The 22,970-nt window shown below is 39.0% G+C and overlaps 1 pseudogene; it reads right to left on the reverse strand.

Moving 5' to 3' along the window:
- Positions 1 to 4,653: 4,653 nt before the first annotated feature.
- LOC121444405 lies at positions 4,654 to 5,172 on the reverse strand (annotated as a pseudogene).
- Between the last annotated feature and the right edge of the window lie 17,798 nt (positions 5,173 to 22,970).

Consider the following 22,970-nt stretch of genomic DNA (forward strand, 5'->3'; position numbering starts at 1 on the left):
CTTTGAGGATTCCTTAAAGAAGGGTAGTAGGAGATGAATCAGTGAGGAGAGAAATCTCTCCATAGCAAGGGAATAGTCTTGGGATCTAGGTAGCAACAGGAGCCAAGGGGTAACATAAACTTTAGACAAAGGAGACTGCCTTGCAATTAGAGCAAATAACTGAACACTTGGCTCAATGCCTTGTTTAAATTCACTCTGGGCCAAATTCTGGATATTGTGTGCTATAACAAAATCTAATTTCAATTTTAAGGCAACAGATACGAACTGGGGCCCAGTATCTTATAAGCTGTAATTCAGCTAGGCTATGCATCACCTAAATTTAAATTGAAATCTATATTCTCTATAAATACTACCACCTCTCTTATTTTTGATCATTTGTTTTCCTTGACTTTTGAAAATTAGTTGAATACTGCCATTGTTGAGTGAAGAGGAAAAGGATTTAAACTCATTTCATCTGACCTAAGGAAAAGACAAGATCAAAGATGGCCAAAGCGTCCCATGTTCAGCATCACAGGAGTTATTGATAGGCACATAAAGTGCTTACCATCCATGAGAGAGAAGAGGTGAACATCAATCTCATCCTATCCAGAGCTTTCTCTCCCACCAGTCCTTGTTAGCTGGCTCTACCACATTCTCTGTGAACCCCATGATCCACATACACCTTGAACGTCCAATTTTGAGAAAGACCTGTCATAACCACTAAAAAAGATGAGCTCAATGTCAGAATTTGATCTTTCAAACAATGAATAATAGGGTCTCAAATATCAGAATTGAAACATCCCATAGAAATGAGAGACAATTCCTAAGATAAGGCTAGTCAACTTTCACAAAAATACCAGTCCCCTTGTCCCTATCCCCCAAAGATCCATATTGATATTCTCATAGATAAAGTCTAAACGTCAGCATTTTTCAGAGCTCCTTGTATATTTTGAACATGCAGTTACAGTGACAAAGAGTCGATATAGTTTAAACTTCTCAGTGCTAAATATAGGGAGATGAGGTTCACATACAGAAAAAATAATAAATAAAGTGTAATGGCAGGTTAATCAAGAAAGCTAGAATATAAGTATCCTGTTTCCTTATCCTCTACTTTCTTTCTCTACACTGCTTCTAAGTGTAAAGTACCATTGCAGTCCAGAGTTCCTTCTAAGCCTTACAGTGCTTTTATATAGCAGAAAAATCATCACAACCTCTTCATTCAACTGTCTTCACACACATCTCACACAGCTGCAGACTAGGAGGATTTCTTGGAAATTGTACAGTGATTGCTATGTGTGTGAGATGAAATACTCAGACCCAAGGAACTCTTAATATCAGAATGCTGAAAACTTATGAGGTGATCCCAAACATTTTATCTGACTTTGAAAAGAGCATGGCTCTAAATACTTCAATATGCCCAGAGTCTACATAATGATAATTCCTATCTACAGTATTATACACTTAGCATCACTGCAAACCATTTTGTGATTACAACAAAAAGGAAAAGCCCTATTTTTAAAGTGGGGGCAGCTTCTAAGATAATTCCTTCTGGGAGTAGAAAAGCAAACTAAGAGAATATGAAAGACAAGAATTAAGTTACAAGATGTCCTTCAAAACTTGTACAGCGATATAACCTGAATAACCTGACAAGGACAGCATGTAGAAAGTATGTAGAAATGATCGGTTCTCTGCATTCTGCCCAATACTATGGTATTAATTTTTAATTCATCTATTTCATAAAGATAAAAATGTTGTATTTACTTTCTGATATACTTTTTCATATATTGATGCATATTTGTATTACTTGCTCTTTTGCCAGTTGTGACAAACAGAATTCTAAAATGGCCCCAAGTTCCTTCCTGCAGACAGACTTCCCCCTAGAATGTAAGCCGTGCCTGTGAATGGCACTTAACAGGTGTTCTCTGTGTGAGGTGTGTTCTGAGTCAAAGATCATGAGATGTTTTATGTATGTATACACGCAACCTTTAATAGAACAGTGGAAAGGGATTCACCATGTTATGTCAGAGTACAGCTAGGAATTTATGGTGACATCTAAGGACAGTGATTACTGTTCTCTAATTGACAACCAGGAGGTAAATGTTAATTCAGTCCTATATCCCTTTAAAACTTCATTCTTCCAACAGATACTATGTACTTGGAAGAGGATATTGAACCCAAGAAATAGTGATGTTTTGCTACTTCAAAACCTTGAGTTTGAGGAAGTCTTCTAGCATCTATCTTTTCCTCTTCTAGTACTCCCCTTTGCGACTCTTCATAAAAATCTAACCTCCAGGTCATGGAAATCCACAACACATAAATAGATACCCACTGTAACAGTTCCAGTTGTCCTAGCACAAACTGTCAGTCATACCAGTGAGCCATCTCAGACATTCCAGACCCTCCGGGCTCCTCGAGTGACTGCCACCTCAACTAATAGAGTATGTAGAAAAAGAAGTAACTTCTCAGCCACATCCACATAATCACGTGTTATTGTATGGTGTAGGAGGCCCTTCTGTATTTGTGTTGCCTTCATTGGTTATTAAAGGAACTGCCTTGGCCTAGTTGATAGGGTGGAACTCAGTAGGCTGGGAAGACAGAACAGAATGCTGGGAAGAAGAGCAGAGACAGGCAGATGCCATGGTTCTCCTGCCGGAGACGGACACTGGTTAGACTCATGCCAGTAAGCCACAGTCAAGTGGTGATACACATTAATGGAGATGGGTTAAACTAATATGTGAGAGTTAGCCAATAAGAGGCTGGAGACAATAGGCCAGGCAGTGATTTAATTAATACAATTTCTGTGTGGTTATTTCAGGTGTAAGCTAGCAGGGTGGCCGGGACCAAAAACAGGCCCTCTCATGCTACAATTGTAAAACTGATTTTTGTTTTAAACCAGTAAATGTTGTGGTTTACTATGCTAAACTAGAAACTGATTTGGCATGTGCCAATCAATGTAAACCATTGTAGACATATGCCCAACACATTTATTATGCAGCAACAGATAACCAAAGCACACATGCAATCCTCTCATGGAACAACTAGTATTATCACCACTGTTTGACAAATGAGGAAACCACACTCTTAATTAATTAATTGTCCCAAGATCATAATGCTTACACATGAATGAATTATAATATAAGCTTAGAGTTCCTATTCCTAATCAAGATTCTATGATTCTGCTTGTGAATGCAAAAATTCTAAAAATATTAACAAATACATCATATAGAGAGGATCACATGTTAATTTGTGGTGGAACTACTCCTTCAGCAAGAGATCCTCAACTGAATAAGATGGAGAAAGGAAGTCAAGCACTAAAATGTATATCATAATTCTCTACTCTCAACTCTTTTATTACTTTTTGGAGGTGGTGTGCTGGTAGATTTTAATAATATTGGTAAAGAGCCAAATTCTAAAATGCCCAGCATACAAAATACAAAAAAATCTCAGAGACAAAATAAAAACCCATGAAAAAAATAAGAGCATCCTGAGAAAGGTAATAGTCTTGAAGCTGAAAAAAACCATTTTATCAAATGCACCAAGCATCTTTATTAGAATTTAAGTGAAATTAAAAACAAGGAACATAGTGGAGTATTCCCCACCACATTGATCAGGAAGATGTTGTCTGTGTGGCTGAAGGCACAGCACCAGATACACAAATCAACCTCAGTCTCCAGTGGATCTGGAATGGAACCCCTCCAGGTAGACAGAATTCCCTCACAAGTCTCTTACTGGGCAGAAATCAATGTACTCTCTGGTTGTAAGGTACCCTTGGGTAGTAACTTTATTGGCAAATGGGTCAGGGGTGACATGTTTCCACACAGCTAGAGAAACAGGATGGAGCTACCCAACACCGCACAGTTCACCACACAGAGGGCTAGGGATTGGTGGAGTGATAAGCTGCCTCCTCTTGGAACGTTATTACTCGGATAAAGTTAACAGTGCTGTGTGAGCAACAGACCAATGATAAGAAGCTGGAACCCCAGGGATTCCTACTCTCCAGAGGAATAGTGTGTCACTGCTCTGTGTGTGGCAGGAAAGCAGAAATTGACAAGCTAGTCCTGGTTTAGTTGCACTGATTATCTGCCAAGATGCCTTCTCTGGGTAGGTGAGCGAGAGTTCCCCTCAACTCTGCAGCAAATACTTTCCCACTGCCATCATTTGCTCCTCTGTTTTCCCTAAAGACATCCTTCTTTCATACCTGTCTGGATGCTGAGTTTGGTGCACTCCTTACATGGGAACAGCGCAATACATACTACAGCCCTTCACATCAGCTGCACCTCACTCGTTCCAGGTCAGACGTTCACATCACTGTGTGCCTGTGCAGCCCAGGATGTAGCAGCAATGTGTGGCTGTTGGGATTCTGTGCATGTCAGACAGCTGACACTCCGCTGTAGAGTCACCCTCATCCGGGCCAGAAAGGCTTTGAAGGTGGAGAGACCTTCACTCCAGCCCTGTGGACAGGCCCTTCATTTCCCAATCCAAACCAACAGCTTAAACAGATGCAGATCCATTTGATAGTGGGGACAGTAAAGAAGATTCAAGGTTTTCTATTCTTTAGATGTCTACGTGTGCTGTGCTGGCTATTGAAAAGTTCTGTGCAACATGGAGATTAAAGGCACCAGTAGCTTCTTAGAGGAAGGGAGTCCTATTCTCCTTGGGGATTAATGATAGAACTCACCGAGGCATTGAATCAAAGTCAGTGACAATCTTGCTGTACTTCTATGTGAATTTCCTGAACGTGACGCCAGCCAGTTTTAACATTAGCCTAGCAGCCATTGTCTCTTCGCTGTCATGGTATTTATCCGACACGAATATAACTTCTTTCAATCTGCCTGGATGACGAGCTTAGCACATTCATTACATGGGAACAAAGCGACTCACACACGACAGCCCTTCACATCAGCCCTTCGGTTCATGATAGCATTTAGCTCGCCATGGCACACATAAGGATATTTTCTGCTGTTCTCCAGGCAACGGGTTATCACGGCATCTATTTGTCATTCCATTGTACCCCATCCCAACATCCCTGTCCTCTGTATTCACAATGCAGGCTCTGCTCTCGGAGCTTAGATTCTTGCTTCTTTGTGCTGATAGAAAAACCACCGCCATGAAATCTGCCACGAAATACTCAGGCCGTTCCAGACAATCATTCAGTTTTTCTGTCAGGAATGTCATGCTGGCCCTAAGAGTCATAGGACTCAGCTTGGAAAGGGCATGCAGTCCTCACAAGTAGCTCAACTGTTCTCTGGCTTATCAAGCTTCCATCCTCCCCACCATGTGGGTGCCGGAAGAGACTCAGGGAACACTGAGGAACACCCTCCCTCCTCGGAGGCAAACTGACGCCCACATGCAGGCTGAGCACAGCAGCAGCTGAGTCCTCTGCAGGAGACCACTGGCTCTGGCTCTCTGCTTGGCTGAGATGCAGGCCAAACTCATCATCTCGCCTGCCCCTCCCCCAACACACACACACTCCTCTCCCCAGCCTCAGCCTCAGGGCTCAAGAGGAAAGTCAGAAGTGAAACTTTTCTCTTGACTATAGTTGTAATGCCATCATTTCTTTCAAACACCTATTGCTGTGACTTCCCTGCCATGATGAACTTTAACCTGGAATTGAGAACGAAGTAAACACTTTCTCCCAACATTGCTTTGGTCAAGATATTTTACCACAGCAACAGGGAAAAAAAAACACTAAGAGATAATATTAAAATAATAAAAATGATAGGAAATTATGCATAATAAATTAATTATTGTACCTGGTTGTCAGGAAAAGAAATAAAAGAGGAATGAGCACATACATAAAGGAAACATCAATGCTACCTGTAAAAATATACTTTAAGTGCATTAAGAAATATTTGCAAAGGAACCAACAGTTAGCTAGTGGACTTAGAGAACACACTAATGGAGACAAACAGAGTAGGATTTATCCAGAGATTCAGACAGCATCTTCGAGATGTGTCCACTGGCAGAAAGGAACTACAGATGTGAGTGGGTGTGAGGACCAGGGAGCCTATTAAGATGGTGGGCTGGGATCTGAAGAGCTAAGCATTCAAATATCTGTTACACTTTCCAAATTATAGTAAACACAGTTCACATTTCAGAACTTTAAGTTAGTCACTAAAAATAAAATGGATGTCTGGTCACATCTGCCAACAATTAGAAGAGATATTGGCCCTGACTATAGTTTTGCCTCTGATGAGAAAAGATCTTGGCTCGAACCCCACAGTTCTGCTTCTTTAGCCAGCTGTAGACCATCATGCTATGTCCTCAAAAAAAAAAAAAAAACATACTGCTCAGAGAATAGACACCCCAGGCCAACATACACGTTCTATTCCATTTCAGTGGTCTTGATGTAAGCCTCTGTTCCTTCTTACCCCTAAGTTCAGGCTGGACAGGGTTGGGGATGTCAGAGAACAGAGTTGTGACTAAGAAGCTAACCCTTTCACCTTTTCCAACACAGGTTCCTCAGAATCTTATCTAGATTGAGTCTCTTGATTTCCAGTATCCAATCGATCACCCTGAAAACCCTGCCCAAGAAAAAAAGCCTATCTTTAAAGTGCTTCCCTGATGATCTGTACCTAGTGATATATCTTTTGTTTCTTCCTCCCATCACTTTTATGTTTTCTAGATGATGAACAGGGGAAGAGTTGAAGGAAGCTCAGTGCCCCATGAGATGAGAGAGTGACGCTACTACTATTTATACAATGACATGCCTATAGCTCTGTGCCTACTTTGAGTATTTGAACACTTGTTTCAATTTTACTTTAGTTCTGCATATCCTTAGCAATTTTCCAGTGCTGGCAAACTCAAAACCTTATACATTCTCAGTTAGTGTTCTACTACTGAACAGGTGCCTCAGACTTGCCCCAGCTGTATTTTATTTTATAATTTTACCACATAAGAAGTTGAAGTCAATGAGTCAATATTTCCATAGCACCTACTGTGTACCAAAAACGTCAGAAATATAACATTGTGAAACTGACCTGGAAGGTGTCCAGAAATCATGAAACTCAAATGCATAAAACAGTAGCAACAAAAGCATATCTAGTAAGTAATTTAGTAAAAGGCTAAACAAAAAGCTGAAGACTGTGATCTTTAGTGTAAACCAGTGTGTTTCAGTATGGAAGGGACTTTGTGGAGCGTAAGATAAATGAAGCAAGGGAGTTCTTAGATAGTAATCATCTCTAGAATAAACTAAAGTCTGATTTCCTGAGCCAGGCGGTGGTGGCACACGACTTTAATCCCAGCACTTGGGAGGCAGAGGCAGGCGGATCTTTGTGAGTTTGAGACCAGCCTGGTCTACAAGAGCTAGTTCCAGGACAGGCTCCAAAACCACAGAGAAACCCTGTCTCGAAAAACAAAACAACAACAACAACAACAACAACAACAACAAAAAAGTCTGATTTCCTTTCTACTGGAAAGAGAATTGGATCCATAGAACAGTGTTCAACAGTGCTGAGTCACTATTTTGACTCATTAGATATAGGAAGAACTTCACTTGCCCTATAGGTTTTTCCTAGTATATGAGGGCTTAAAAACATGACACCATGGGCCAGTGAGCAGGTTGTCCTGGCTAGTTTTATGTCAACTTGACACAAGCTAGAGTCATCAGAGAGAAGGAAGCCTCTATTGAGAAAATGCCTCCATAGAAATCAGGCTGTAGGCAAGCCTGTAAAGAATTTTCTTAATTACTGATTAATGAGGCAGGGACAAGCCCATTGTGGGCGGTGCCATCTGGGGCCAGTGGTCCTGGGTTCTATAAGAAAGCAGACTGAACAAGCCATAGGGAGCAAGCCAGTAAGTAGCACTCCCCCATGACCTCTGCATCAGCTCCTGCCACAGGATCTTGCCCTACTTAAGTTCCTGTATTTTCTTCCTTCAGTGATGACCTGTGATATGAAAATGTAAGCCTAATAAACCCTTTCTCCCCAACTTCCCTTTGTTCATAGTGTTTCATCACAGTAAGAGTAACCTTAACTGGGGGCTGGAGAGATGGCTCAGTGGTTAAGAGCATTGCCTGCTCTTCCAAAGGTCCTGAATTCAATTCCTGGCAACCACATGGTGGCTCACAACCATCTGGAATGAGGTCTGGTGCCCACTTCTGGCCTGCAGACATACACACAGACAGAATATTGTATACATAATAAGTAAATAAATATTTAAAAAAAAGAGTAACCTTAACTAAGACAGGGGCTTAGCACGTAAAAAATGGAAAAATGCTTTCTGTTGTGATCAGTGTTAATCCCCAAAACCAAAATGGTAGAAGGAGAGAACTGATTACCCAAAGCTTTCCTCAGATCACCACAATATGCAAAAGTACATGTAGACCCCCCACACATATATAAATAAAATGTAAAAAAAAATATTTTTTTTAAAAAAAAGAAGGTCACAGTATAGGCCTGGTCACCCAGTGCATAAAAGAGTTCAGATACCAAATCAGTATACATTGGCAATTTCCAATTAGAAAATATTCTAGAATGATATTATTTATAACATCAACTAAGTCTAAAATAAAAAGTCTAGACACAATCCTAACAATAGATGGAGCACTAATATGGAACAAACGCTTGTAAAATAATTTAAGGGTATTTTAATATTTGAATGAGTATAGCAATATGCATTGACATGGAAAGACCAACTCAGTATTAACATAATGGATATGCTGTCCAAATTGCTCTATAAATTCCAAGGGTTTTATTTACATAAAACTAATAGGATCATTTTAACTTATTTGAAAGAGAAAGTGCATAAATATGGCCAAGAAATTTGGAAATAAAAGTAGCTGACAAAGATATGTCCTATCAGATATCAAGACTTAAAATGAAATAATTGAAATTTTATAATTGGTGCTAAAAAATTTTAATTAATGAACTAAATTGAGAGAATACCAAAATAGACATTAGAAATAAAGATATACATTAGTATGGCTATAGGATTGGGCCATTTCAGGCTCTCTCTCCTCAGCTGCCCAAGAACCTAGTTGGGGACATCTCTCTGGACCCCTGGGAACCGCTCTAGAGTCAAGGCTCTTGCCAACCCTAAAATGACTCCCTTAATTAAGATATATACTTCCCTGCTCCCATATCCATCCTTCCATTATCCCAACCATCCCATTTCCCCAAGCTCCCCCATCCTCTCCTTCTCACTTGTCTCTCCTCATCTCCCCTTTCCCCCACCCCACCCTCAGTTCCCAATTTTTGCCCAGCAATCTTGTCTACTTCCAATATCCAGGAGGATAACTACATGTTTTTCTTTGGGTTTACCTCTTATTTAGCTTCTCTGGGATTGCGAATTATAGGCTCAATGTCCTTTATTTATGGCTAAAAACCAATGAGTGAGTACATCCCATGTTCATCTTTTTGGGTCTGAGTTACCTCACACAGGATAATGATTTCTATTTCCACCCATTTGCATGCACAATTCAAGAAGTCATTGTTTTTTACCACTGAGTAGTACTCTAATATGTATATATTCCACACTTTCTTCATCCATTCTTCCATTGAAGGGCATCTAGGTTGTTTCCAGGTTCTGGCTATTACAAATAATGCTGTTATGAACATAGTTGAACAAATACTATTGTAGTATGATAGGGAATCTCTTGGGTATATTCCCAAGAGTGGTATTGTTGGGTCCTGGGGTAGGTTGATCCCAAATTTCCTGAGAAACATGGAGATAGAGACATAGATCCACATTGGAGCGCTGGACTGAGCTCCCAAGGTCCAAATGAGGAACAGAAGGAGGGAGAACACGAGCAAGGAAGTCAAGACGGCAAGGGGGGCACCCACCCACTGAGTCAGTGGGGCTGATCTATTGGGAGCTCACCAAGGTCAGCTGGACTGGGACTGAAAAAGCATGGGATAAAACCGGACTCTCTGAATATGGTGGACAATGAGGGCTGCTGAGAAGCCAAGGACAATGGCACTGGGTTTTGATCTTACTGCATGTACTGGCTTTGTGAGCCTAGCCTGTTTGGATGCTCACCTTCTTAGACCTGGATGGAGGGTGGAGGACTTTGGACTTCCCACAGGGCAGGGAACCCTGACTGCTCTTTGGACTGTAGAGGGAGGGGGAGGGGAGTGGGGCTTAGGGAGTGGGAGGAGGGGAGGACAAATGGAGGCAGGGAGGAGGCAGAAATTTTTTAATAAAAAAAAAAGAAATAAATACATATATAAATACATAAATGGATGTTAAGTACAGATGCTAATATGAATTGATATATGGAAGAAAAGGTGATATTTCATATTAATATGAAAATGTAGTTGAGTGTAATTCATAAATTAGAAATATTTAATCATCATTTAAAAAGTATTCTTGCTGGATAGTGATTGTGCATGCCTTTAATCTCAGCACTCAGGAGGCAGAAACAGGCAGATCTCTGAGTTTGAGGACAGCCTAGTGTACAGAGTCAGTTTCAGGACAGTCTACACAGAGAAACCCTGTCTCGAAAAACAAGAAAGAAGGAAAGAAAGAAAGAGAAATTCTTATCTGATACTATTTGCAAAAGTAATTCCACATTAATTATAAATCCTAATGTAAAAAATATTTCTAAATAAATTTATAGGTAATGCACATAAATTTGGAGAATGAAAGTTCTTAGATAAGATACAAAATGTAGAAATATAAATATATGTGTGAGCTTAACAGCATTAAAATGGAAAGCTTTTTACAGCAAAACGTCCAACATAAGCAAAGTAAAACTACTGGCACACTAAGAGAAAAAATTTCCCAAAAATTAATGTATGGACTAAAATGTAAGCTAACTACACATATTTATGTAAATCAAAAAATTAATAAACTTAGTCCATTAAGTGTTAAGATATATGCATCATTTGTTGAGTTTCTGCTTCTAAGTAATGAAAAGAAACTTTCTCACATAGGCATAAAGGAGTATGCATATGGAAGTTAGTTGCATTACTGGAAACAGTCAAAGGGAAATGACAAGACATACCATGGCGTGTCTGCTTTATGGCTCAGCAAGTAGCAATTTAAAGTGAGGAGTGCTAATTTTGTAAAAATCAAAGTCATACTTTAATTTTTTATTAGAATGTGTTAATTATACCTAATAATGTGTCATATTGCCATCTCTCATATCTATAAATTATACTCTGATCATATTCAGCCCCATTACCTTCTCTTGGCCCTCCTTTCGCTCTCACCTTTCCCCTTTCTCTTCTTTTTATCTTTTACTTATTTATTGGTGACCAAGTGATCACACCACAGTTACTGACAGGAGCATAGGTGAGGAATTACTTAAAGAAGCACGAGCACTTTCCCAGTGCCTACACAGTGTAGGCCATGAACCGTTAAGCACAGCTGCTGTGAGTTCCGAAACACCACAGCTTGAAAGGCAGAATTGCCCAGCTCTACCTCTTCCTCGGGCTCTTGTGTTCTTGCCACTAAAAATAAATTACATTTTTGGCTAACAACTAGTTGTGGAACAGTATTCATGTTCTGAAATAATTTAAATTTTGAACACTATAAAATAAGACAATGTATTTGTACACCGCGATTTCATATCATTATAAAAGCAGGTGCCAAAACAGGACTAAAGGAATAAGAGAGTCATTGAAATGCTTGAGCATGAAGCAATACTCAAAGCCATACTCAAAACAGTCTTCAGTCTTTATGTAGGTTTGATACATGTAAGAGAAAAGAGGTACTGAAAATCTGAGAATACGTCAGCCTGTCCAATTCAGAGACCACGAGCAAAAGTCCATTGGAGAAATCATCTCCAATACTCCCGGCATGCTCAGTGTTGGGCTCTGAACATTCTGTAGGAAGCAGGATTTCTATCTGTATGATGTCCTGAACCTATACATGCTGCATCTTGGGTTGTCAGTAAACTCTTTTCCCTGATGCAAGTTCTCTTAAAGCGGCAGCTAAATGATACATCTCCCTATAAACTACATATTTATAAACACTTATGTCTATCAATGAATGGGGAAAGTATGAAAGGATAGTAATATCTAACAGTTACTGATAAACAATGGTATATCCATACAATAACATAACACTTATCAATAAAAAGAAGTGTACAAAGATACGTGCAAGTTGAACACATCTCACAGAGATAATGCTGATTGTAAGAAGTTTGCCTGAAATGATTGTATTCTGCCCCATTACACTTGTTTAAAGTACTCTAAATGGCAAAAATAGGATTCCAAAGAAAATATCAGTAATTTCTACTGTTCTGAGCAAAGCCATGAGGGGGATGGGAAATAGAAAAATCACAAATATAATGTAAGGTGAAGGTTAAAGTTCACTTTCTGTACAGATATTCAGTTGTTCTAGAACCACAGAATCATTTGTTGGAAAGGCATTCTCAACTGAATGGCATCAAAAGCAAATTGTCTTTAGGGTTATTTTGCTCTAAATACCTAACCTTTACACTGCTAGCAAATTACCTTTGTTTTTCTAATTTTATTATGTCTTTTATAACATAGCAAACTGTTTGCATTATTTAAAATCCTGTTGATTGCTTTCTTTGCTGAATACAAAGTTTTCCAATTTCATACAATTCCGTTTGGCCATTCTGCTCTCATTTACTGAGCTATTAGAGGCATATTCCAAAATCTCTGACCTGTGCCTATGTTGTGAAGTATTTCCCTGAGCTTTCCTTGAGTAATTTCAAAATCTGAGGTCTGACATGAAGGTTCTAGGCTCATTTAGAATTGATTTTTGTACAGGAAAAGGGTAGGGGTCAAGTTTCATCTTTTACATGTGAATATCCGGGTTTTTCATTGGCATTGGTTGAAGATGCTGTCTGTCCTCTAAAATGTATAGTTTTGGAACTTTGGTTGACAATAAGATGGCTAGAGATGACTGTATTTATTTCTGTGTCCCATATTATGATCTATTGTGCTACATACTTGGTCTGTGACCACTATTCTCTTCCCTTTCTATGCGTGCTTTGTATTTCTCTATCTTACTTTGCCTAACACCGTGACTTCCAGTTTCACCCATGTTATAAAATAAATGACAAGATTTGTATTTTTAAGATTGTATAATATACCTATATATGTGTGTATGCATGTATTATCTTTGTTCATTTACCCGTCAGTTAACACCTCAGCTTAGTCCATATCTTAGCTGCTGTGAATAGCACTGCAATAAGGATTTTCTCCTTTAGGGGGTTCTTCCTCACTTTGTGACAGACACTTGCATAACCAAAAATCACAAAGGATTTAAGCCATAATTTCCTGTATCACAATGCTACTCCACAAGTGTGGTTTCTCCAGTAGTAAAGTAATAAAAGTGGACCATCCATTCCATGTTGGTCACTTCCTCAAAGTTTAGATTCCTGCCCTACACATAAATGATCTTCTTTGCTACTCAGCAACTTTGGGCTATTGTATCATTGTGTTTTTTCTACAGTTTACTGTTATTACTAAAGTAACTGATTTCTTAAAACTCTATTTTTCTATTTAGAAAGCAGTATTAGAATTATGTATCCAAGGTTACATAGTTATTATGTAATGCAATATGCCTTCAAAAGTAATTCTTTAGCCCTGTCATAGCAACATTTAAGTATTACTACATAGTAATACTATATCTCAAAAAGAAAAAAGAAAACTGTCCTTCACACTATACAATAATTTTCAAGTCATTTTTTTTAAAGCTGGATATCAGATATTTATTGTAGAACACTCACGAACAACAAGGTAGAGAACTGCCATGATCCGCTGCTCTGTGTGTGCTGGGAGCTGCATTCAGATCTCTGATCACCACCCAAGAGAAAGAGCAAGCTTCTTATCTGCCATTATAGTACCTCAGATCATGCCCAAATGGGCCAGTATCCAAAAGGCTATTGACTGAATGAATTTCTACAACACTCAGTGTCTCCTCTCCTGCTGCCATAATCTAGAGGTTTGGATTAGAGGCAGGGAGCAGGTTTGTGAAGCTGGTGCTGATTTACCCTTTTTTAAAAATTTTTAAATACAAGACATTGCTACTAAAGTTAAGTTTCATCGGGAACTGTCACATTTCTGTAGCAGGCTTTCTTTTGGGTCACCAACAAACTTCCAAATCATGACACTGAGACTTATTAGTTCTGAATGCTCAGCCTTAGCTTATGCTTGCCCCACTAGCTCTTATAACTTACTTTAACTTGTTTCTCTTCATTTACATTTTGCCTTGGGGCTTATACCTTTCTTTCACTCTTCATGTCTTACTTTGTGTCTGGCTGGCTGCCAGCTGCCTGGCTTAGTGCCCACAGACATCTCCTTCTCCCTGTTCTCTCTTCTCTCTCCTTCATCTGATCTAGATTCCTCCTCCTACCTATTCTGTCTACACACCAGCCCCAACTATCCCTCTACTGCCTAGCTATTGGCCATTCACCTTTTTATTAGAATAATTAGGTACCTTAGGCAGACAAAGCAACAAAGAGCTACATTGTTTTTGTTTGTTTGTAATTGATTTTACTGAGCTCTACATTTTTCTCTGCTTTCCCGTTCCTCCCTCTCCTCTCCCCTTCAGTCCTTTCCCATGCTCCAAATTTACTCAGCAGATCTTGTCTTTTTCTACTTCCCATGTAGATTAGACCCATGTATGTCTCTCTTAGGGTCCTCATTGTTGTCTAGGTTCTCTGGGGTTGTGAATTGTAGGCTGGTTTTCTTTTCTTTATGTTTAAAAAGCACTTATGAGTGAGTGCATATGATAATTGTCTTTCATGTCTGGGTTATTTCACTCAAAATGATGTTTTCTAGCTCCATCAATTTTCTTGCAAAATTCAAGATGTTGTTATTTTTTCAACTGTGCAGTACTCCATTGTGTAAATGTACCACATTTTCCTAATCCATTCTTTGGTCGAGGGGCATTTAGGTTGTTTCCAGGTTCTGGCTATGACAAACAAAGCTGCTATGAACATAGTTGAGCACATGTCCTTGTGGCACGATTGAGCATCCTTTGGATATATACCCAAAAGTGGTATTACTGGGTCTTGAGGAAGGTTGTTTCCTAATTTTCTGAGAAATTGCCACACTGACATCCAAAGCTTGCATTCCCACCAACAATGCAGAAGTGTTCCCTTTATCCCATAACCTCTCCAACATAAGTTGTCATCAGTGTTTTTGATCTTGGCCATTCTTACAGGTGTAAGATGGAATCTCAGAGTTATTTTATTTTGCATTTTTCTGATGACTAAGGATGTTGAGTATTTCCTTAAGTGTCTTTCAGCCATTTTAGATTCCTCTATAGAGAGTTTTCTGTTTAGGTCTGTACTCCATACTTTTATTGGATTATTTGTTCGTTTGATGGCCAATTCCTTGAGTTCTTTGTATATTTTGGAGATCAGACCTCTGTCTGATGTGGGGTTGGTGAAGACCTTTTCCCATTCTGTTGGGTGTCGGTTTGTCTTGTTGACCGTGTCCTTTGCTTTACAGAAGCTTTTTAAAAGTTTCAGGAGGTCCCATTTATTAATTGTTTCTCTCAGTGTCTGTGCTGCTGGTGTTATATTTAGGAAGTAGTCTCCTGTGATCTGCCCTTATTAAATACAATGTAAGACCAACTATTGTGTTTCATTTATTCTAAATGCCTTTCAAACCTCGCTTTTTTCAGATTTACAGCTTTCTCTTTAAGGAAACATATACTTACCTTCCTTGGGGACCAGTTCTTCCACTTTCTCTGTTAGAAAACCAAGTAGAAACGAGCCAAGAACCCGTAAGAGTCCACATATACTAGGAAAGCTGGTTTCCTTTTTCTCTGTGAGGTCTAGCCTAGTTCAACAGAAAGATTTGATCTCAGGTCTCATTTTTCTTCACACAGCTCCCTCGGCACAGATTCCTTTTTGATACCTTATAGGGCAAACAAATAATTAGATTATAAGGTTTTGTGTCTTTCTTCCTTCTCTAATTCATTTATTCTAAAATCAAAATCAATAAGGGCATTTTAAAGCAACTATTTCTTCCTGAGATCAATTCCAAAGTTGAGGACAGACCCACTTCTCTCCCTTACATGAAACCATTGATAGCATATGCTTACATATTTCTGAACCACTAAGGATAAAATTCCCAGTACCAAGTCCCTGCTCTCGGAACCTTAATAGTCCACCTTCCTAAAATGAGTACCATGCTAGGTGTCTTCGTTTCATTTTCATGAAAATGAAATGATAAAGGAGAAAAAAATTGTATTTCTTTTATCTCACAGTCCCACGTTATAGTCTCTTGCTTTGGGGAAGGGACAGTGGCAAAAGCTTGAAAAAGACTAATCATATCACATCCATAGCCATGAAGAGGAAGGAATTCGTGCATGTGTGCACTCAGCTGGATTTCTATATTTTTATACGTTTCAGGGTACCTTGTCTATGGAATACGAAACACAGTGGGGAGATTTTTTTTCACTTCAATGAACCATAATCAATCTAATAAAATCCAAGTATGCCCACGGGCCAACATGGGTAGAAGTATTTTTTGTCCACATTATATGTCATTATATAAAGTGGGAATAATGAAACCACCCACCATTACTGAGTTGGAGTTAATCTGTGTCTTTAAGTCCAGGTTTATTAAATTGAGTACACTGGTAATTGGTACATGTATGTTCAGGATTGTAACATGTTCTTGGTTCATTTTTTCCCTGAATATAATGAAGTATCCTTTCTTTATCTTATTTGATTACTTTTCCTTTGAAGTACATTTTTGCCAGACTGCAGCACACACTTTAATGTGGTGCCTATCTTTGAAGATGAACTTCTTGTAGACACAGAAAAAAGAATTATTTCTTAACTCATTCAGCTATCCTGTGTCTTTTGATTGGAGAATTGAGGCCATTAATATTCAAATATACTATTGAAATTAGTGTGTATCGCTGCTTGGTTTTTATGTCAATTTGACCCAATCTATAGTCATTTTGGAAGAGGGAACTTCAATCAATAAAATGATCCCACCAGATTAGCCAGTGAGCAAGTCTGTGGTGTATTTCCTTAACTGATGATTTATGTAGAGGGGTCAAGATCACTGTGTGTGGTACCATTGCTGGGCAGGTGGACTTGGACAGTAAAAGAAAAGAAGCTAGGTGATGAGTGAGGAGCAAGCCAGTAAGCAGCACTCCTTCATGGCCTCTGAAGGAGTTGCTGCCTCAGGTTCCTGTCCTGCTTGAGTTCTTGTCCTGATTTCCCTCCAAATGGACTGTTTTCTAGAGGTGTGAATTGAAATAAACTCTTTTTTTCCAATGTTGCTTTTGGTTATGGTGCTTCATCACAACAGTAAAAACCCAAACTAAGTGCATCTGAGTTGCTGTCATGTGCTCTTGATGTTTCCTTGCTATTTGTGTTTTTAGTCCTACCTTGTGCTTCACTAATTACAAGTCATTTTCCCTACCATTTCTTAGATTTGGTTATTTTTCTTTTCAGTCCAAAGTATTGTTCCCCGTATTCTCTGTAGGGCTTGAGGTTCTTGTGAGTGTGAATTATTTTAGCTTTTTTATGTGATACAAAAGTTTCCTTTCTCCTTCAATTATGATGGAAAATTTTTTCTAGATATCATTGTCCAGGTTGCCATCCATGATCTTTTAGACAGTAAAATGTATTTTTTCAGACTCTACTTGCTTTTAAAGTTTCCGTTGACAAATCAGCTGTTACTCTGATAGGCTTCCCTTTATATGTGACTTACAATTTTTCCCTTGAAGCTTTCAGTAATCCTATGTGAAATTAGTAAGAAAATAGCTGAAGCTAGAAGGTATTATACTAAGTGAAGTAACTCAGGCACCCCAAATGACAAGCAGAATATCTGCTCCTATTTGTGCACCTCTATTCTATATCTTTAGATGTGAGTATATAACCTAGAATAACCATGGAAACCAGGAAAGTAAAAAGGGACCATGGTTGGGGGAGCTCTGAAGAAAGGATAGTAAGACACAAGTACAATGAATGGAAAAATAGAAGGACTTGTATAGGAAGGGGAGAGGGGAGACAATAGAGAGAAGTCAGGAAGAAGAGGAATAAATAATACTAATTATTCTGAAAAAGTCATACAGCAACATTATCTTTTCTTAAAAACTCATATATAATATACATCCTTTTTATATTTCATGCCTAAACACACTCACACACCCATACACATACACAGAGAGAGAGGGGGAGAGGAGGAAGAGAGTGGTAGAGGAGGAGGAATTTGAGTGAAGTTACGCCACTTGTATTGATAATGCTGCCTCAAAGAGTCATAGACTAAAAAATCCCTGATGCTAAACTTGGAAAACCTCTCTTCCAGTTGTTCATCAGAGGATTTGAAAAAAACTTTCAAAATAATATAGGCTATTGCTATTGACATTGATTTCCTCCTAGAGATTGAAGGTAAGACTCTATTTATAAAGATAACACACTTCAGACATGGGACTTGGAAGAATTAAGCTAGACATAACTGGGAAGCCTCTTCCCTAAGGGCTAGCTAGCTCTCATAGTATCTGAAGTTTCTATGCAAGCTGCCAAGAGGGAAAAGACTTCAGCATCCTACCAGTTGTGTAGCTTATGTGTAGTGAGCCGGACAGGATTGCCATTACAAGATGGCGCCGACATCCTGTCTTGTTGGTTATAAACAACTCCATATTTGGCTATGGCTTTGAGAGCTGCGCGTCCCCGATTCCCGCATGCGCGGTGGATGAGGATCCTTGAGCCTATCCCGATGCGGTCTGGTGTCAGCTGTTGGTGGCAGCCAATCACAGGGCGACCCGTGTGCCAATTCCCTATTTAAGCGGCTACCTAAGTGCCCCCCCCCCCCCCCCCCGCCCCTTCGCTTCATGCTCTCCCTGCCCTTCCCTTCCTGACCCTTGTTTTCTTGCCCCCCTCTTGTTTCCTGCTCCCCATCAATCAAGGGCACTCCAGTAAAGCGTGTTCTGAGTAGAATCCTGATGTGGTGGTCATTCTTCGTCGCCGGTCGAGAAGTCCGCCACACTTATGAACCCCAACAATGACCAGGATGACAAAATATATTCACTCTTCCCCTTGATAGACTGTTCTACACAAAAAAATCATACTAGTCTCTAAATTTTTATTTTTAAATTATTTATTTACTTAAGGTGACATACATGTCATATAGGCATAAGGAGGTGATTGGATATTATGAAGGAGTTACTTCTCTTCTTCCACCATGTGGGTCCTAGTGGGTCCGAGCTCAGGATATCAGACTTGACAGCAGCTGAGTTTATCTGTTGAGTCATCTTACTAGTCCATTGGTCTTTTTATAAAACTACAAACCAGGTAATTCTCTCTATCTAGTGTCTAAAATCCCTATAAATATTTTCTATTTCATTTATATAGAAAAGCATAAAAGATCCCAAATAATTTATCATTTTATCACTTCATCATAATAATTTTTCAATTCATACCTTCATCCTCCTCCTCTTCCTCATCTCTCTCTATGCATATATATATATATATATACATACATATATATATATATGCAGAATATTTCTGCTGCCACACAAATATTCTGCAAAGATACCAAGTTTTGCCCTATTTCAGGACTTTCCTAATCAGGTCCCTCTATTCAGAATGTTCTTCAATAACTTCAATCTTCTTAATAACTGAGGACTGATTTCTTATTATTAAATCCCAGCTGGAATGCCAATTCCTCTGACATATCTTTTTCAACAACCCAACCACTCAGTTTATTTGATTTGATCAAGTTCTAATTTCCCACCTTAGAATTTGCTCTAGGTAGTTAAACCATTCTCCTATAAGTAGAAGGGTACTTTGTGGGGTTTTGTTTTGCATTTCTGCCCTGGGCCTTTTAAATTGAGCTGCACTGTCTACCTGTCATGTACTCCTACCGAAGAATAAAGCAAATAATGAGCCCCATGTCTGCTAGAACCACTCTAGTACTTGTCAGCATTAGCAGTCAATGTCTATGACCTCAGAGATCACACTGCCTTCCAAACAAGCTTCTTTTCTTTTTTCAGGTAGGTTACTTGCAAAGGTTTATCTTTAGATAGATTATGCTCAGGACATGGCAACATACAAAGGATTAATAATATATATATATATATATATATATATATATATATATAATTAACTGGGCTCTTGAAATATTTCCATCTTTTGCATTTAATATTATGATCAGACTGAGTTCAAATCTTGGCTCTGTCACTAAGTAGCTGTATACCTCTGGGGAAGTGATTTAAACTCCCTTAGCCTGTATATACTCATCCATAATATGTAATTTCTATAGAAAAACAAAGTTGAATTCACATTAATATGGACATCTATGATAAGTGTTCTCTCCTCTCAAATTAACCACTGTGTGAAAGGTTCTCTATATTTAATATCTGTACCTGGTTACAGTTATTGCAACTCTTGCTCTTCTCCAAGGGCTGCTTTCTTTCTTTTCAGTTATTTTAAATTTATGTAAAATGATATATAAAATATATAAGTTGTATATGTGATGTTTTGATGCACGTATAGGCCATGTAATACTTAAATTGGAATATTGTTGTGTGACACTGTTCCTGGGGGACACATGAACAAAGTTCTACCCACCCAGATAGGGAACCAACAATAGACCAAAGTAAGGATACCACTAAAGTCTGACTTGGTGAAACAATAAGTTTTATTAGGGTTACCTACAGGACTATGAAGGAAGGGGTTACTTATAGAAGCAGAAATTTCTCAAAGACAGCTGCATCACAAAGACCAAGTGCAGCATGGGCACAGCTCACGAAAGCTACAAAGCTGGAGTGCACTACAGTATCTAATGGCCATTCAGCAGATTGGAGAGTGTCCTTTCTGGGTATCTCAATTGGTCTGAGCTTCTTCCAGGCAACTTGTGTGATCTGAGAGGCCCTTAAGTAGTCCTTACTGCTTACATAAGCTTATGGATGGAGGGTCCTTGTAAACTTTGTCAGTTTCAAGGACTTCCTGGAACTTTTGAGTTGTTTACTTCCCGAGTTTAATTAGTTTCCCAGCAGCATGAAATTTTCACCTTCCTTTAGAATATATTGTATCTTAACAGAGCTTACATCCACGATGAAATATTTTATCTGGAAAGAAACTGCTACATGATAGTTAACCATATCTATTCTATCAAATATTCATCATATTTTTATGGTGAGAACTCTGAAAATATTTTCTTCTATTTGCTTTGAAAGTGTACATTGTTGGCTTATTGAGCCTTAATCCCTACTCTTCTAATCACATTTTTGAATGATGGGTTGGAAAGATAATTATCCTATATTACATAGAGAAACCAGAGGGTTGTCCTCATATTCACTCAATAAGACCAGACTATGATACTGTCATCCCTCATGCAATATTAAGAAATGCCTACAGGTGATTCTGTCTACCTTTCTTTGTACTTATTCTTCAGGATTATATATATTTATATAGTTACATGATAGATAGACCATGTAGACCTGCAAATACTACACGTTATTAGCATTGTTCTTTGTTTACCTCCAGAACTAGATAGCAAGACCCCACCTAAATTGAAAACATTGTACACACAAGTCCAAAAACATGAAAATCAAGCTGGTACTGATATGGAAGATTTATCCACATTGGATAGCTTTCATAGTGCTTGAACGTGCTATATATACATTCTAATGAAGGAGAAAAGTAATAATCAACCTTATCCGGCCGTGAGCCTAAGAGCTACAATAATGACTGGCCTGGCAAGAAAAGCCCACTGGTATATGAGTGGCATGAAAGCCATAGGAATAATCAATCATTTTCTGATTGGATTTAAGGCCCACTTGATCAAATGTAACTCTTACTAGACACCATTATCAGTGCAAAGAACCTGTGGTAAAAACAAGTCATGGGCTGTAGTGTATACTCTATTACTATTATTCTGCTAAATAGATATAGTACCAAACTGACTTCTAATAACTGACTCATAGAATAGAGCATCTCTCAACACTCAACAGAGAGGCTTCTTTATGCAATAGATGCTGGTGAGCACAAAGACTCATAACTGAGGAATACTCATCCCTAAACAGAATATCTGAATGACATCCCTCTTCCTAGGGACCATTGATCATTACATAAGAGAGACTGGAAAGATTTCAAGAGCCAGAGGTAGTAGATGTCCACAAAGAAACTGCTTTCTAGACAAAGCCAGACAGTTTCTCTTATGAACTAGCAGCAGATATGACTGCATATAAAAGAATTGTGTAAGCTCAGGCTTGATAAAAATCCCACCATGGATAGGGGAAGTGATCCTGAAGTCCCAACCCTAGCTGAGGCACTATTGGCAACTAATAGATGTGAAGAGGAGGAAAATCAGTTTACTTTAAGGGTGTAAGCCCTGATAAGTTGACCATTCTCCAGTGGAAGGCCACATGGATGTGTAAGTAGCACAAATAATGCTTCACAGTTAAAAAAAAAAAAGAGGAGGCAAAGCTGACTGAACGGATCTGAGAGGCATTGGGGCGGAGTAAATATGATCAAAATACATTGTATGAAATTCTCAAAGAACTAATAAAAAGAAGAAAATGTCTTCAATACTGAAAGGCTTCTAGCATTGCAGAGCAAGTCAAGTATGGTAAAACAGGGCCCTTGTCTTGAAGAAGACACTCATGTTGTTTAAGAAGTAACCAGGCTTTCCTGATTTCTGTGTGTTCACAATATCAAAAAAAAAGTTTATCAAAATAACAAATTCATTCTTGCTATGGTTTGGATATTGTTTAGATGTTCCTCAAAGATCCACATTAAAGTTTAGATACCAGGGATGTCTTAAAAATTCAAGAGGTTGGGTCTAAACCAGTGGCCTCTGTTGGAGCAGGCCTGAGGGAGCAAACTCCACTGAAGCAGGTACAAGTGAGTAACCACTGAGGGAGTAGGCCAGAGCCTGAGACCTCTGTGGGTCCAGATTTGAATCTAGGAGCTCCAAGCGAGTAGGCCTGAGCCAGAAAATTCTGTGGGATCTGGCCCAAGCCAGGAGGCAACCACTGAGGGAGCAGGCCCAGGCCAGGGGTATCTATGGAAACAGGCCTGAGCCAGTGACCTCCACCAGAGCAGGCCTGAGAAAGCACACTCCACAGGAGTAGGTACAGGGGAGTGACTTAAG

Source organism: Microtus oregoni, unplaced genomic scaffold (assembly GCF_018167655.1).
Source record: "Microtus oregoni isolate MIOR12 unplaced genomic scaffold, Mior012 000122F_ref0000035, whole genome shotgun sequence".
NCBI lineage: Eukaryota > Metazoa > Chordata > Mammalia > Rodentia > Cricetidae > Microtus > Microtus oregoni.